This window comes from Xenopus tropicalis, chromosome 9 (assembly GCF_000004195.4).
Source record: "Xenopus tropicalis strain Nigerian chromosome 9, UCB_Xtro_10.0, whole genome shotgun sequence".
Taxonomy (NCBI): domain Eukaryota; kingdom Metazoa; phylum Chordata; class Amphibia; order Anura; family Pipidae; genus Xenopus; species Xenopus tropicalis.
The window spans coordinates 60857006-60875930 of record NC_030685.2 but is presented as its reverse complement, the minus strand read 5'-3'; the positions used below and the strand labels follow the sequence as shown (position 1 = coordinate 60875930).

The 18925-nt window shown below is 39.2% G+C and overlaps 1 protein-coding gene across 3 annotated transcripts in view; it reads left to right on the top strand.

The window, feature by feature from the left end:
• The first annotated feature begins 1145 nt into the window (after positions 1-1145).
• hdac4 (histone deacetylase 4) overlaps positions 1146-18925 on the top strand; it is a 108779-nt gene continuing 90999 nt past the window's right edge. For 2 of the 3 annotated variants that reach the window (XM_004917884.4, XM_004917882.4), the window contains exon 1: positions 1146-1609. The gene's annotated coding sequence lies outside the window, so the exon portion shown is untranslated. The remainder of the gene's footprint in view (positions 1610-18925) is intronic. The other variant, XM_004917883.4, reaches the window with a different exon arrangement.

Sequence of the window (18925 nt, the reverse complement as noted above, 5' to 3'; positions counted from 1 at the left end):
ATCGCTTGAAATGTTATGGACAAATGCTGCTGTTAAATGATCATTTTACAATAAGCTTGGTTGTACGATCAGCGCCAGATTTATCAGCGCCCCTAGGCCTCCCCGGTTGATCGCACCCGCCCCAGAATGCGCATGCACGAACTCCCCCCCCCCGCACGCAGCCGCGACAAATCTCCATTGTAGCGGACGATTAATCTCCCCGCAATGCCATCCCACTGGCAAGAATGTAAATCGCCAGTGGGATGGCATATGCGGCGCTGCGATTTGCCTAAGTCACCCGAGGTTTCCTCTCACAGCAACTTCTGCAAATCACGGAACCGTGTATGCCATCCCACCGGCGATTTACATTCTAGCTGGTTGGATGGCATTGTGGGGAGATTAGTCGCCCGCCACAACGGAGATTTGTTGTGGCGCATCTAATCTCCCTGTGTACCCCTGCCCTTATACACCCATGTACCGCAATACCTGCATGGGGCACTTGAATAATTACACATTCATAGTACATTTTTATTGTGTGGTAAAAGATACAATTAATTTAGCTTATTGGCCCCTTGCCTTTGGACCTAAGGCTTAGGTAATGGTTGCAGCTACAGCCCTTGCAGCTCTACCCCCTCTGCAGCTTCCACATCACAGTCAGTCACGTCCTCTGCAGCCCTGTGGTGTTTTCGAGCACATAGAGTTATACGATTATCTCAAGTCAATTTACTTCGTCTAATTAAAAAACAGAATGAATGTGCATCGAAATCGCCCAGAAATGCTGCATTCAGTGATTGCATTATTCACACCTTTAGTCACTATTTCCGGATATAAACACGCCAGTGTGTATGATTTTATAGGATACAGACTCTAGGGAAAGCATTGGCAAACTATTAAACATTTGAGGATATAGTCTGCTCTTTTCCATCTTATTATTCTCAATATATATTAAAAGCAAGGGATGCAAGCCCAAGCATGTCCAACCCCTGCAGCTGTACCTCAGCACCGGTGCCTTTAAACCTGCCTACGGCGATGGTTAAAAGGTACAGACATTAAAAGAGAGACAGAGTCTATAAATAACTCGCCGTTTTATTGGCTGAACTATAATCGCTATGTAGCACGTGACGTAAACCTTCTCTTCAAAGATGGAGACCTCCCCAAGGGCCGCACACGGCGGATCCTCTACTAACTGGCAGTTTAAATAACCAATAATAATGTTTCAGCAGATAGTTATCCCTTCACACATGATTAATTTGCTGGGTAAAGCAGAGGAGGCGGTACCCACAAAGGAATTATAACTATGCCAAGCCCGCTGTCTGTGTCTGATTGACGTATGTTCTGTCCAATCAACGCTGTACTCCCTCACCCAAACTGCGCAACGACTGAATGGCTTTCATTCTACGTGAAGGGGCTTTACCTTGGATTGGCGTGGCCTTGGACCAATTAGCAAACAGTGCGCGTCTCGGCGCAGAGTGAGGAGGTGCGCGGGATGGCGGCCGCTTGTAGTCTTGGGGTACTCAGTGGGGATTGAGAGAAACCGGAGAACGAAAAAGAGCTAGCACAAGGAAATAGGGAGCAACCCTGTAATCATCGGGGGAACGGAATACGCAAGTTGCCTGGTGAGGAGCAGCAGGTAATTGTGATATGTGAGTGTGGCTAGCGGGCTGTAGCTACCAGGTGCGTGTGTGTGTGCAACCAGTCTGTTTACCTGTACTTACCACTAGGTGTCCCTGTTTTAGTTGCCTGCATGAGGGTAGGGTTTTCTGAAGTGGGATTTAAGAACATTTACCATTCTTCCTGAAACTGTCAAAGTGAACCCTCCTTATCAGTAAAGCAGAGAAAGTTAGTTTATAATGTACACAGAGTAATACCACATGCTGCTGTCATTACATAGGAAGGGGGCCAGTCATCCTAGGGCAGGGCAAAGTGGGCATTGGCTCTGCTCCCCTGTTAGTCAGTGGGGGCCCTTGTGCTGCCCTACCTTGTTTCTCTATATACATCAGGGATGTGCAACTTGCAGCCTTGCTGTTGGAAGTGCATCTCCCAGCATTTGGCAATATAGCTTAAGGCTGCAGGTGGCATATTCCTGCTTATTACAGATACAGAATAATACCTTCCTGGAATAGCTTACTTAGGGCAGGCCTATTGAGTGCAGCATATGGAACATGGCATCTTCTGGCTAAAGCCTATATACCAGTCCCTCAACCCTTAGATGGCATATTGTAGAAGAACATCCAGGCATTTGGAAACCTTATAAAGCTGCAGCCTGAAATTAATTTGGCCCCGTTTTAAAGGTAAAAGGAGGCTCTGTAAAGCCAAATGTGAACCGTTACATATGCAGCCTATTATCTGACCTGCAAAAGGGACTGGCACTTAGTGTTTTCCCTGTGATAAGCAGGTGTCATTGCTAAAGTGCTCACTGCAGCAATCATGAAGTAGTGTCTTCTCAGGAGCCCACTTATGAAGCAGCTGCTTTAAGGGATACACCACACCATTAATGCCACTATGCTGGGGAGGAACTTTAGTTAGGCTCTTTTTATTTTTTTGTAGTTCTTGAGTTATTTAACTTTTTGTTCAGCAGCTTTCTAGTTTGGAATTTCAACAACTACCTGGTTGCTAGGGTCCAATTTACCATAGCAACCAGGTAGTTGTTTGAATAAGAGACTGTAATATAAATAGGAGAGGGTCTTAATATGAATAGGAGAGGGCCTTTTAAAGGTACCAGTAAAGTCGTTTCCTCGCAGAGCAGACATTTTGTTAGCTGCTAGGGACAGTGTCCCCCTTTTTGAAATATGGGAAGATGGAGTGGAGGAAGGCAAGTAATTTAGAAAATATAAAAAATAAAAATTCAAGACCAATTAAAATGTTGCCATGCATGGAACACTTTAAACTAAACCCTCCACAGCTAAATAAGTGCAAAACCAAAGGACTGTGTGGTTAAAATTAATATTATATGTGTTGGTAATAGGTGCATATAGTGGTAGGTCTGAACTAAGTGTCTAAGACAGTGTAAGTTATATTAGTGTGTTTTGCCTCCCAGTGCAAATTATTTATGTTTATACTGCAATCTGTAAGAGTATTGCCTCTGGGCAGTGACATTCTTGCTCATATTCTCACAGGAATGTAAACAATGTATACAAATAGTATGTTTGCCTGTTGCTTTTAAGCTATTATTGAACTACAATACCCAAAATCCCTTATCACCCTGGATGCTCGGAAATGTGTTTTCAACAACAGCTGAAGAGCCACAGTTTATGAACCCTGGTGAATATCTGTAAACATGTGCATGTAATATTGTTTATAAATCGTTTTTGATAACTCTGGGTGTAAGTCAATGAGTAGCATATTGGGCTTATGCTTTTGATGCTTTGTGTCTTTCTTTAATTTACTTTTTAAAGTATAATTTAGAGTTATTGCTTGTGCATTAATGTATGGCATATGGCTGTATTTCATTTATTGGATTTTAGTTTTATTGTTTGTTTTTTCTTTTAAAAAAAAAAGGTACGTTTTGTATATAGCAGAATGCAAGTAATTTTGAAAAGGAAAGTAAATTGAAAAACAGGGTTACCTAATGATGAGTGGTAAATGGGTTTTACCCATATATTCGGCCTAGATGTACAGCTAGCTATGAGCAATTTTGAACATTGATGCCTTAGGTGAACTCTTGCCCTTTGTAATACATTGTTAATCTCTGCCAAGTATAGATTTTATCTTACACCTCAACATTTTGCTTGCTTATGTATCTATACAAAGGCTAGGAAGAGCATTGCCGAGGGCAACCAGCCAGATTAGTCAAACCAAGTTATATATTAATATAACCACACAATATTATACATAGCATTTTCAGGTCTATGTGTATATATGTGTATATATGTGTGTGTGTTAGCCTACTGTAATTTATAAAGATATTAGCAGTCACAGAGGAGTTTGGTGTTCTTAAACAGAAGACAGGTCTGATTGGTTCCTCTGAATAAATAAACCCTTTAATACTTAGCACCTATTATTAATTTTCTTCCAGTATGTTGTGTTGATTTAAAATCATTTGATCATATACATGGCATAGAATTATGGTTATTAGTTACTAGGTGAGAAAGCCTTCTTGGCACGTTTGCCTTAAATATATAAAAAAATTAAAAATCTCTGTTATTAATGGTCTAATAAAACTTTTTCTGAATCACTTAATATGCGAAAGAACTTTTTCTCTGCTGTGCATGCTCACAGCACAGGGCAGCAACAGGAAAGCTATTATAATCACAGGGCAGTGACTAACAAGTTGGCAACCCCCCCCCCCCCCCCTTATATTTCTCATCTTTAACCTGTGTTGAGCTCAGGCTCCTCTTCAGTATGTAAGGACAGCAGTAAATATGATTAAAGAAGAGCTGTTTATTTTATATCTAGATAAATCTTACAGGGTTATGTAAAAAAGGCATAACATTTGCCCAGGAGTAGTAACCTATAGCAACCAATCAAAAGGTGGAATATACTGGCCACATTTTACACCAGTTGCTATGGGTTACTGCTCCTGGGCAAACTTAGTGCCTTTTATTACATATAGGGGATAGAGTGATGGCACATGGGACAATTTATTTCCTGAAATAAATCTTTGCAACCCTCTGAGCAACAAAACATCCCTTGTTTCCTTCCCTCCAGCTAACACTGAAATTACAGATGGTGAAATGTGTGGCGCGAAGTTGCCCCAAATTTCCTTGCGAGGAAACTTAGAGCTGCTTCGGACAGCTGAGTGCCGCCATGTTTCCCCAGCAGCGATTTGAATGTTAGACAGTGGAAAAGCATTTGCAGAGTATATTAGCCCATGTAGAGAAGATTTATTGCAGTCGATTTATCTCCTAGTGTGCCATGAGCCTTTTTCATATTTCTGCTTTAAAGGGGTTGTTCAACTTTGTACAACATTCACAAATCTGAAGAAATTCACCTCAGAATCATCCCTCTGCTGATTCTTCACTTCTGCACAGACCCTGTGTGTGTATGTGTGTGTGGGGCAGTCTGCAAATCTAACATTACGGCATGTTAGATTTGTGATATGCTGAGTCTGTTTGCCTATGCGATTGCAGGGGAGATATTCACCAATGACCTTTCAATTTATGCAACTAGTTAGAGTACACAAACAGCCAATGAAGGAAAAGAGTAAAGGTCCCCATACACGCGCAGATCCGCATGCTTGGTGATGTCGCTAAGCGAGCGGATCTTCACCCGATATCCCCACCTACGGGTGGGCCAAATGATCGGATTATGTGGGCGGCAATGGGGAAGCCGGTTCGGGGACCGTATCAACGACCGATGCAGTCCCCGATCCGACTGAATTTTCTAACCTGGCTGACCAATTTTAGGCCAGATATCGGTCGGACAGGCCCCTTGTTTCTGCCCCTATATGGGCCGATAAGCTGCCGATATTGGCAGCTACTATCGGCCCGTGTATGGGGACCTTAAGGGCAAAGCCTGGCCATGATGATACAACCCGGATTCCAAAAACACTAAACAAATTGTGAATAAAAACTGAATGCAATGATGTGGAGGTGCCAACTTCTAATATTTTATTCAGAATAGAACATAAATCACGGAACAAAAGTTTAAACTGAGAAAATGTACCATTTTAAGGGAAAAATATGTTGATTCAGAATTTCATGGTGTCTACAAATCCCCAAAAAGTTGGGACAGGGCCATTTTCACCACTGTGTGGCATCTCCCCTTCTTACAACACTCAACAGACGTCTGGGGACCGAGGAGACCAGTTTCTCAAGTTTAGGAATAGGAATGCTCTCCCATTCTTGTCTAATACAGGCCTCTAACTGTTCAATCATCTTGGGCCTTCTTTGTCGCACCTTCCTCTTTATGATGCTCCAAATGTTCTCTATAGGTGAAAGATCTGGACTGCAGACTGGCCATTTCAGTACCTGGATCCTTCTCCTACGCAGCCATGATGTTGTGATTGATGCAGAATGTGGTCTGGCATAATCTTGTTGAAAAATGCTGGGTCTTCCCTGAAAGAGATGACGTCTGAATGGGAGCATATGTTGTTCTAGAACCTGAATATATTTTTCTGCATTGATGCTGCCTTTCCAGACATGCAAGCTGCCCATGCCACACGCACTCATGCAACCCCATACCATCAGAGATGCAGGCTTCTGAACTGAGCGTTGATAACAACTTGGGTTGTCCTTGTCCTCTTTGGTCCGGATGACATGGCGTCACAGATTTCCAAAAAGAACTTCGAATCGTGACTCGTCTGACCACAGAACAGTCTTACATTTTGCCACACTCCATTTTAAATGATCCCTGGCCCAGTGAAAATGCCTGAGCTTGTGGATCTTAGCTTAGAAATGGCTTCTTCTTTGCACTGTAGAGTTTCAGCTGGCAACGGCGGATGGCACGGTGGATTGTGTTCACTGACAATGGTTTCTGGAAGTATTCCTGAGCCCATTCTGTGATTTCCTTTACAGTAGCATTCCTGTTTGTGGTGCAGTGTCGTTTAAGGGCCCGGAGATCACGGGCATCCAGTATGGTTTTACGGCCTTGACCCTTACGCACAGAGATTGTTCCAGATTCTCTGAATCTTCGGATGATGTTATGCACAGTTGATGATGATAGATGCAAAATCTTTGCAATTTTTCGCTGGGTAACACCTTTCTGATATTGCCCCACTATCTTTCTGCGCAACATTGTGGGAATTGGTGATCCTCTACCCATCTTGGCTTCTGAGAGACACTGCCACTCTGAGAAGCTCTTTTATACCCAATCATGTTGCCAATTGACCTAATTAGTGTTATTTGGTCTTCCAGATCTTCGTTATGCTCAAATTAACTTTTTCCAGCCTCTTATTGCTACTTGTACCAACTTTTTTGGGATTTGTTGACACCATGAAATTCTGAATCAACATATTTTTCCCTTAAAATGGTACATTTTCTCAGTTTAAACTTTTGTTTTATGATTTATGTTCTATTCTGAATAAAATATTAGAAGTTGGCACCTCCACATCATTGCGTTCAGTTTTTATTCACAATTTGTTTAGTGTCCCAACTTTTTTGGAATCCGGTTTGTATAAGCATATAGGAAATTCTCCGTGTCGGGTTCAAAATAGGCCACTCCCATCCCTTCAGAAAACTGATCAGAGAGACAGGAGAAGGACTGATTTAACAGGTATAAAAAGTAGATTTTACGGTAGCCTTTTAACTTTTCTTTATGGAAAATTGATTTTTTTTAACACAGAGTATTGCTAGTGGTTAAAATGATTTGGACATTGACGGTGAACAACCCCTTTAATGCAAGCGTAGTCATTTTGACTAACAATCCTAACAAGGTGTTGCTATTGGATTTGAAAGGATATGCCAGTTAACCCAATGGGTAAATTGAAATTGCATTGAATTGCAGCCCTGTTAGCTTCAAGTAAATGTTCAACAGTATGGCAGATTCATATGTGTGTATGTGTTTGGCATAACTGTCTTACTGCACAAATAACATTTGGAGTATGTCCAGTCTACAGTTACCTTAGATAATGACCCTGATGTATTCCACAAAAACTTTTAAAGGAAAGGCTAATAAAGAGTTAATCTCAAGCTGCAGGCATACCTTCAGTTCTCTCAATAGTGCCCTTAAGTCTCCCCATATTTCTCCTGTTCAGATGATCAGAAGCCAAACAGGAAGAAAAAATGCTGAGCTCTGTAAAGAAAGTTCCCATAATGCCTCGTTCCTGCACAGACACCCAGACCAGTGTACATGCTCAGTTAGTTAGACTATGAGGAAGCTTCCTCTATTTACATAGACCTTTCTGATAAAGCTTACTTAGTTTTTTACCTTTCTTTCTCCTTTAATGCCAGCATCACCTTAGATATAGTTTATTTGATATAGAGGGTGGAAATAGAAATAACAACTTCTCAATATATGTGAGCTAGCCACACATGGCTCTTTTACGTCACCGTTTTAGAACTTTTTAAAAAAAATGACATCTGTATGTAGTTGTACCCTTTGCTTGATACTGTGATGTTGAATGTTTGTGTTTGTAGTAGGTTGGTCACAGGTTAAAGACCCTGTAGTCTGTCATAAATATTCTGTGACCTTCCATCATGATACCTTGGCAATATGTTCGAGGATTCTGACTGTTGTAGTCCAGCAACATCTGGGGACCAAAGGTTAAAAAACAGGGATGCAGACCAATAAAAACATTGACTTAAAGGTATGAATTATATATAATTATATTGTTGATCCTGCACTTTGGTAGGTTAATGCTAAAGGTGGCCATAGACGTTCAGATTTTAGTCTTCTTCCATCGAACGTTTGGCTATTGGTCATACGTTTAACTGCAACAATCTGAAACTAACATTCAGACTGAAAGTGTGGGTTAAAGCCCTTAAAACACAAAATTGGAGGATGTTCTGAACATGAAATAGGCTGACACAAATCATACAAAAGTGACTTCCATTGTAAGCCCCCAGGGATATCTTCCAATACACAATAAATGCACAGATTTTTTCGTTAGCTCACCATAATTTTCTAAACTGGTCGATCAACTGAATGACCGATCACGGGCAATAATTCGGAACCCGCAAATGGTCCCAAAATTGGATGAAACCAGTTTTTTACGATCTTATTGATATGTGTATGGCCCATTTTATTCCTACAGTGTTAGTAGGCTGGTTTACGAAGACGGATGATAAATTGCACCAGTGCCGTCTCCTATTTCAACCAATAGTTGCACTAAGCAAAGTCCTACCAGGCTGATAAACTGAGCCTGTGGCCTACGAGTTGGAGAGCACTACCCTAAGGTTCAAAGAAAACTAATCCAGTAGTTTAAGTATTGATTGCTATGGTTTTCTTGTGGTAGATCACAGCAATCAACAAGTCTAAATTAGGTTAACTATTTGAATGCTATCTAAATTGTACATTTCAGATATTTTTAAATACTTTTTCTGAGCATTTCCTTAAAAGAATTTTTAGTTTAAATAGGAAAACTATAATTTATTTAATAATATAAGCTTACTATATCTAAGCTTTCAAAATCATAACAGCTCTTTTCTGTAACAAGATATTATTGTAAATACCTAAAAAAAAAATTGCTTATTTTTTTACTATATGGAAATATGACATATTTTATTATATGATGTGAAAATACAGCTGACCTATGTTTTGTACGAAATGTATAGTTTTATGAAGATTCCTGACATTATATGTTATGTGTGTGTGTGTGTGTGTGTGTATATATATATATATATATATATATATATATATATATATATATATATATATATATATATTTAAAATTCCACATTAATACAATACAGAATCACGGGAATGGGTAGCCATATTGTATATTTTACATGGAAGGTTTGCCGCCACAACTCTGTTTTAGTCACTGCGACTAGGGATTCCTTAGGGCTCTGGCACACGGGGGAGATTAGTCGCCCGCGATTAACTCCCTGTTCGCGGGCGAGTTGCCGCGTCTGCCATCCCGCCGGCGACTTACATGTTCACCGGTGGGATGGCAGGGGTAGGCAACTCGGGGAGATTAGTCGCCCGCGAACAGGGAGTTTTATCGCGGGCGACTAATCTCCCCCGTGTGCCAGAGCCCTAAAGTTGTGGTGTCTTCGCCCTAAGCTAGAGATAAGCATGCATTTGGTCGCAAGACCAAGAAGGTCCAAGAAAATTATATATTTTTGGAAAATATACATTTTGATTCATTCAGATTGGGCCTTTATAAATTGCAAATTTTGCTACAATGTTTTCATAAAATTTCTGAAATCGTGTACTTTACAGCATCTTGTTTCACATGATCTGAGGAACAAAGTCAAAATAAAACAAGTATGCATGTTAGGGTTGTTCTGAGCAGCTTGATGCCCATAAAAAAGACTTGCTCAACTATGTGGTATATAGGGACTCAAAAATGTATCTTGTGCATACAGTATGTACTTTCATGGCTGACACGTGCCTGGTGCAAACACAAAACACTGGCAGCATTTTATGTGTAGTAAAAGCTCCTAACAGTATAATTACTGTTAAAAGAACACTTTCTGAGGCATTATAAATAGGTAAATGGTCTTTCCACTTCAGACTACCACACTGAAGCCCTTGCTTAAAATTAGCCTGAGAACTTTTCAGTATCTTATCTCCCACATGTCATTAGGTACAAAGATAACACATCTTAAAGATGCAGAGGTATTCTGAGTGACTTGATGCCCAGTATGTAAAGGCTTTGGCATAAAGACACTCCAAAATGAAAAGATTCTCTTTCCTTTATCTTTTCGTAAATAGGGTTAGAATTTTGATAGGCAGATGGTACACAGAGAAAATATTTGACCGCTGTAGTAATTTGGCTAAATCACGGACAGATAAGTTATTTTCCTGCAATTAAGCTGAATCTCTGTAATGTTTCCTTACTGGGATTTCAATGCTAGCAAAAGGGATAGCATTTTTGGGAGATTTGTTGCCTTCGGTAGTGTATTTCTACCTCAACAAATCTTTCTGTGTGCTATTGCCCTAAATTGGAGAGTGAGATAGCTCAGTATTTGTGTGACAGTGGAAGGTTGCCTATTTGCCACAATGATTATATATATATATATATATATATATAATATATATATAATATATATATATATATATATATATATATATATATATAGTTCTAGGTGCCCTAGAGCATCACAATGATTATATATATATATAATATATATATAATATATATATATATATATATATATATATATATATATATATATATATATAGTTCTAGGTGCCCTAGAGCATCTTTTTGTATGCTTTCTTTTTTTATAAAGAAATCATGTAACAAATAGAGTGTAAGTAAAAAGAAAATGTCTGTTTTACATGGTATTATGTAATAAATGTGTGTACATTTAAGAACCCCTAGAGTGTAACAGCATTGTTATTTATAATATACACATTTGGTCAGACTCAACTGTGCTGGACCCTTTTTTCCCCAAGTTTTTGGAGAATATATTTTTCTATTAAATAGTACAATTATACCACAGATCCTTATTCTGCAAGATAAAATGCACGCAAACATGGACATTTATTAGACTTCACCATTGATATGCACAGTATAGATGGCTACTACTAGTTAGGATTCACTTTTTTTTTTTTCTTTTTTAAAAATCCCTGTTTTCATCCATATATTTAAGATTTCTATTCCATGTGTGGTCTTCAGCATAGATTTGTAGACATTGAATGCTCTTGTAGGTTCTGCTGTCCAAGGTGCTGTACAAATTAACGTTTTTTTTCCTGCTGTGGCGACCATTAGTGTAAACTAACCTACCCTAGTGATAAGTTAATATAATTATATAATAATTTCCATACGATTTATTAGCCCAGACAAAATTGCCATTTTCAGTATTTGAATTTTGTTTTTAAACTACAAAATCAAATCTCATGCTTACCTATATATAACTCTCTACTGCTGGGGAGTAGTCACTCATTCTCTCCTGCTCCTATAGTGTTTGTATAAATGTAGTTAAACATCAACACATACTCCATGTTTGCATGGTAAAAGAATACTCTCCATTTTTTGTCATGTCTCTGTGTCAAAAATGTTAGCAGTTTTGCTTTTTGCTTTATGTACAAGGAGAAATGTTTAAAGGAGATTGTTATTGGTATAAACATGAGCCCAAACTGTAGTAAATTCTTAGTAATTAAGTTTCTCAAATGTTTTATTATTTTATTAAAGAGCAAGGGAGATCTGTCAGGCAACTCACATCATGAATGTGTTGGATGCAGCTAAAAAAATCCTTTTATAGTAAAACATTTGTCAGATAAAGTATTATTTGTGATACAGGGTTTGCTGCATTTTAATGGACTTTTTAAAAGAATTTCATCAGTTCCGATTTTAATATCTGATAAACTACCAAGTTTGAATCCTCCTATATTTTTTAAATTTAAAAATGCATATATGTTGCACTTAACCTTCCATTTAATGTATATATATTCTACAAATACAACCAGAATCCTTGGAAAATGATGTTTCTGAAAAAGCTCTTGACAGCATTTAAACCAGTATTCTAAGTATTTCTTTCATTCCCCTCTAGATAACTAGTAAACAGTATCTTGAAGCACATTGCCTCTATAGACTTGTAAAATTGAAGCATGACTTAAGGTGGCCATATGCTATAAGATCCGCTCTTTGGTGAGGTCTCTAAACAAACAGGTCTTTTCCCCCCATATGCCAACCTATGTGGGCGATATCGACCCAAGGGCTAACAGGAATAATAGCTGATAATAATAGCAAGGGTCCACATAAGTGAGCCGATGCGTTCTCCAATCCAATGGGAAAGTCAGACCTGCTGATTGACAAATCAGTCTAAAAGATCAGAATTGGCAGCTTAAATCTGCGTGAAGCCACCTTTAAAGGGTATTTGGGCAGATGTGTGTAAATGCACATATTCTGGCAGGCATTTTGCCTGATTCGGTCGTACTGCTCAGTAGTAGGCATGTATGCCACAATAGTGGATTCAGATTTGGCAGTCCGTCCTGAGATTTGATTGTGGTTGATATGTCCAAACTGAAAATTGAATCTGCCGAGGAACCTTGTCAACAGGTTCAAGGTACATTGGTAGATGAGGAAGTAAGAAGAGCCACACCTTATCTTCCCTTACAGTTCAAAACTAGCTCAATAAAAAGTGATCAAATCAAGGTTATCTTGTCTGAATGCTGATACACCTGATATAAAAGGAACTTAGTGTCAAGTTATTAACATTGTTTTGTACACCTCCTAAAAATATTAGGAATGTACCTTTGAAGGTTGCTTTTTTACTTAAATAAATATTTTCCCAAAACCTTGCTAGTCCTAGCTAGCACTTCTGCTTCATACTTGCTGCCTTACCTTGGAAGTTTACCCTAACATAATACGTTGTACACTGCAGGTGCAGTTGTAATGTTTGCTTCCTCTATAACCAGGTACCTGTGTGACCCCAAGAAAAGCTGTGGCAACTTCTAGGGGAATCTATACAATGTGTTCCATTAAACGTTTAATGAATTACATCTATACATTCTTTTGGCATTCTTCAATTTCATGTACCTCTTCGTTCTGAGGCTTTAGAATTTAGTATATCCACTAGCGAGCACCAGTATTGCCGGTCCCTCAGAAATACTGACAAACAATTTTCAACATAGGTTCAGACCATTATCAATGGAAATGAGAAGAGATTCTAAAAGTTGTCGCTTGTCAGCAGTGCTAATAAGTACCCAACTCGGCGTCCCAAAGCCTAAAATTGAACAGAACCAGAAGCGTTCTGGAGTGGCTTATGTGTAGCTTTTAGCAGTTTAGTTTACAGTTATGTCGAGCATATGTGTAACCCTGTTCTAAGCAACGTCAAGATTTTATGCTAATTTCAAGCTAATCATTTTATGCGGTTATAGATTTAAAGCTCTGTTGAGGTACGCTTATACAATCTAGAAACATTATCTGTGCCATTTGCTTTTTACAGAACTTCTGTTTTGCATTAGAAATCCTTTGTGATCTTATAAATTGAGCAATTGACTTGCATTCCTTTGGGGTTTCTGGATGTGCCTTCCATTATATTAACTGAGATTTTAACTGTAATTTTTCAGTATTTATATTTATGATATTGTTATACTTCTATGGATTTTTTTTTTTCATGTGTTCCATTCATTAACAGATTGTTGTATTTATTCTGTTCTGGATCTGCGTCTTTAGCAATATATTGTAAAACTGAAAATCTTACTACTGTTTTTTTTTCCACCTCATGTTGTATCCTTCTCTTGCATTTTTGTTTTGCTGCCATAGGTGGCTTGGCTGCTGGAGCTATACTCACCTGGATTTTGCTCCCTGGGGAGGGTAAGTCTCTCTCCCCTGCTCTGCCATTGTGGGAATTATTGGTTGGGGGTTTGCATTTATATGCAACCTTGGAGCACTTAAGACTGCAGTGCTCCACCCAGTTTCCCAGATCTAGTAGCTTTGCATTATTTTGCTCCCTCAAAGACGTCCGCTAGGAATGTTGAGGTATATACATAATCAATGTTCACTTACTAGAGGGGGCAGCTTGATCCAGGAGGTGGGATGTGATTATCTAAACCAGTGATCCGTAACCTTTTTTACTTGTGAGCCACAGTCAAATGTAAAAAGATTTTGAGCGACACAAGCATCATAAAAGTTCATGGAGGTGCCAAATAAGGGCTAAAATTGGCTATTAGGCAGCCTCTATGCACACTATCAGCTTACAGGGGGCTTTATTTGGTAGTAAATCTTGTTTTTATTCAACCAAAACTTGCCACCAAGCCAGGAATTCAAAAATAACTACCTGGCTTGGGGGCACTGAGAAGCACCATCCAAGGTGTTGGTGAGCAACATGTTGCTCATGAGCCACTAGTTGAGGATCACTGGTCTAAACCATGAGGATCATATGGAACTTTTGCCACAGTTTATTTCTGAAGCTAAACAATAACAAATGCAGGAAAAGGTGATGTACCGTGTTAGCCAGTCAAAAATGTTTACAGGGTAACCCTTTTGAAATAAAAAATAACAAAAGTGGTATAAAGGTGATACCTTTATTGGCTAACTAAGATAACCATAACAAGCTTTCAGAACATTTTAGTTGGTAATCAGCTTGAAAAAGGAACTAAAATGTTCTGAAAGCTTGCTATGGTTATCTTAGTTAGCCAATAAAGGTATTACCTTTATACCACTTTTGTTATTTTTTTTATTTCAAAAGGGTTACCCTGTAAACAATAACGAAGAAATACCCCTTCTACATGTCAAGTGCTGCATGCTTGTACACCTAAGGGCTCTGGCACATGGGGAGATTAGTCGCCTGTGACAAATCTCCCGTGTCCCGGGCGACTAATCTCCCCGAATTGCCATCCCACGGCTACAATGTAAATCGCCGGTGGGATGGCACTAGCTGCGCAGGCGATTTCGGCAAATCGCCGAAGTTGCCTCGCAAGGCATTTTTGGCGATTTGCCGAAATCACGCTGCGCGTGTGCCATCCCACCGGCGATTTACATTGTGGCCGGTGGGATGGCAATTTGGGGAGATTAGTCTCCCCGTGTGCCAGAGCCCTAAACAGGGCAACAGAAAAAGGATAAACAACTTAAAAAAACCACATTAGCTTGCTGGATCAAACAAACCCAAATCAAATAGACTGTGCCTAAAGAGTTAAGAGCTCACTCTACCTCCTGGGCTGAATGGGCAGTGGTCTAGGTGGACCAAAACTGTCGAGCAGCCTTGGTATTAAAATTATTTTTAAAAATCCTTCTGAAACCTTACCTCCTAGATGTGGAAGGACCTCAGGAAGTAGCTTTCACTTAGTCCATACTTAGTTCTAACATGTAAATAGTTTTTTGTTTTATTTTATACTCCTCATGTTACTGCTTTTCAACTCTCATTAGTCGTTACTGCCTGTAGGGACTTGAGGGGAAGATATGATTTATACTCACCGTAAATCCTTTTTCTGTGTCCCAAAGGCAGCACATCTTTTTTTCTTCCTTATGAACATTTATTGGTGTGCAATTGTTTCCTTTTTCCTGCCTTAAGTCTTAAAACATAGACTAAAGGGGAGAAGGTATTACCTATATGAAACTCCCTAGGTTACTTAACATGTACAGCAATGAGAAGTGCCAGACATTTCCCTGGACCCACATTTGTCATACTAAATTGCACTTTTATGTTTGTGGGTGATAATTGCAAATGCAGGCTGCTTGTGGCACTTTTCATAACTGTCAGTGGGAAATTTTCTGACATTTTCACCAATGCCATTAGTGGTGGAATTCAAACTGCCCTTTTTTTTTTTTTTGCTGTATCTGCATTCTCATGTTGACAGATTTTTTAAAAGGAGTATTAAGAGGCACATCTCTCAAGCCTCTCACTTGAGTAATCATAAAGGAAACCCTGCTTGAGTTAAGGAACTCATGGGGGTTTGGGCAAATACCTTGTTAGTTGAGGCTTTCTTTAGCACCTGAAAGCTGCCAAACTTTTTCTTATTTAAGAAAGCCTGCTTAGGAAAAAACTCAACTTACAAGGTAGATATGCCCTGTGTGAGTTCTTTAAAGGGGTTGTTCACCTTTGAGTTAACTTTTAGTACAATGGAGAGAGTGATATTCTGCGACAATTTGCAGTTGGTCTTCATTTTTATTATTTTTAGTTTTTCAATTATTTTGATTTTTGTTCAGCAGTTCCGCAGGTTGGTGTTTCAGCAGCTTTCTGGTTGCTAGGGTCCAAGTTACCATAGCAACCTGGGAGTGATTTGAATGAGCATCTGGTATATGAATAGGAGAGGACTTGAATAGAAAAATAGGTTGCAAAAATGCAGCCTCAAATTTTAATAGTTTTTTGGCTGCTGGGGTCAGTGACCCCCATTTGAAAGCTGCAGAGTTAGAAGGCAAATAATTCATAAACTACAAATAATGAAGGCCAATGAAAATATGCTTAGAATGGGCCCCGAGTTGCCTTCCCCCTGCCATCCCACCGGCGAACATGTAAGTCGCCGGCGGGATGGCAGGGGGAAGGCAACTCGGGGAGATTAGTCGCCCGCGAGCAGGGAGTTTTGCCGCGGGCGACTAATCTCCCCGTGTACCAGAGCCCTAAAGGTAAACCACCTTTTTAACTTACACAGGGTTTCCTTAGTATGAAATAGTATTAAAGAGAAATGCAGCAACATCCAGAAAAAATCCTATAAAATGGGATCCCTTAAATTTATTTTTTGTTTGTATACATTAAAAAGTGTAAACATGAGCAGCACTTGCTGCTGCCTGACATATTTTGGGGTCTTCACTATTAATCATAGCCATGCCTATCAATACTTTTTATCAGCTCTGGAACTTGCTGCATTCCTCTTCAATACTGTGATTTAAGGAACCTTGTTGACTTGCAGCTGGAGGAGGCTTGAACACCTGTTTGAGTAGCGTGTTCTAATGAACTTTTATTTTTCACTACTGCCATACCAGGCATTATCTGGTCATTTGGACCATGATAAGCTAGAATAATGGAACACTGGTAGATGCCAACTTTGGTGTGTTCTTCAATGACTTTGGTCCCGTTTCAGTGGACTTTGACTTTTTTCAAAGTAATGTAAAATAATGCTGTAGAAATGTGTTTTGTTCCTGTGCTGTCTCATTTATAAATAGGCATGAAGATCATTTCACAAGATATTAAGGCACAATGTATACTAACCATTTTGCATGTTTTATAAGAGACACAAACTTATAAATATGCTTTATTATTTTTGGGTTGCACATTGATTAAACCTTTTTATAAATTACAGATGTGAAAGGTGTTAATATGGATTATTGGAGTTTTAAATTAAATACCATCTTTCCCGGAATCCCTTTCACCTTAGTCAGATTTTTACACATAAAACTTTTCCAAAGCATTCTGTACCATGCATGTGCTAAGTCTGAAGAGGTTCATGTTAGATATTTGTAATTACTTGTGTACTTTATAATAAATACCGCTTTGAGGCTATATACAGGCAGATATTGGCGACCTATCTAGTCCTTTACTTGAAACCAAAACAGTAGGTTTGTTCAGGGTCTTATCAGGTAATGCTGAAAACTCAGTTGGGCATCCTACTCCTCTCAGTGCAGCCAGTCACACTGCATAATACCCATTATGCAATCTGATCATTTAATTGATTCCTGCACCATGTGGATTCCCTAATGATTGTTAAGTGACCCAGGTATGTGAGTCTTTTTAGTTCATGGCCAATTTATTGTAGATAATGCCAAGTTGTAAAAAAATTACTAGGGACAGTGTGGAATCGCTTTGGGTAGAGATTTCAGTAGGGCTAAAGGTTAGAAAGAAAATTATCATTGGTGTATGCTATAAACCACCCCTGTATAAGTAAGGAGAACGAGGCCCAGCTTCTATTGCAAATGGAGGAGGCTTCACAACTAGGTGATGTTGTCATGAGTCACTAAGGAGGAAATTCCAAAGAGTTTTGAACATGTAAAGGTAAACAAAGGTCCAGGACTGGATAGTATTGATCCTGGGATATTAAATTAGCTTAGCTTTGTGATTGCCAAACCTCTTTACTTTTTCACGATTCATTGAGGTCTGGCATGGTGCCGAGAGACTGGCGAATTGCTAATGTGGTGCCGTTATTTAAAAAAGGAATCCCGTTCTCTGCCTGAAAACTAGTCCTGTTAGTCTGACATCAGTAGTAGGAAAGCTTTTGGAAGAGGTAATAAGGGATAGGATACTTAAATACATTGAAAATCACAATACTATAAGTTTGTGCCTGCATGGTTTTATGTGTAACAGATCTTGCCAGATTAATTAAATTGCCTTTTATGAGGAGGTGAGCAGGAACCTTGATGCTGGAATGGGAATGGATGTCATCTACTTGGACTTTGCTAAAGCATTTGATACAGTACCGCACAGAAAGTTAATCATAAAATTGAGGAATATTGGCTTAGAACATAATATTTGTACTTTGATAGAGAACTGGCTGAAGGATAGATTACAAATAGTGGTGGTAAATAGAATATTTTCTAATTGGGCCAGTGTTAGTAGAGTGCGACGGGTCAGAATTGCGCGAAAAAAGTCACAAAAATACCAACCATTACGAAAAAACGCATTCGGACGCCTTCGGACCGTTCATGGATTATTAAATCTCCCCCTAAATGTTAGTGTGTTGGGGATATCCTTAAGAGAAGGATCTGGGGTTTTTTGTAGTTAACAAGTTGTCTAATTCCAGGCAGTGTCATTCTGTGGCTACTAAAGCAAATAAAGTGCTGTCAAGACAAGATACTTTATTGCCTGTAGGAGAGGAGATTTCCAGCGGGAAGTAAATTGCTTGAAAATACCTGCCCCTCTTGAATAATTTGAAATGCATGCAAAACGCTTGCTTCAATGTCAGGAAATTATGTGAAAATGCTGCTGCATTTTTTCACTGTTACCTGGGATCGCTGCATGCAGTGATTTAAATGAATCCATGGGGCAGGTATTTTTTGGTGCTTTATCGGCTGTCACAGAAG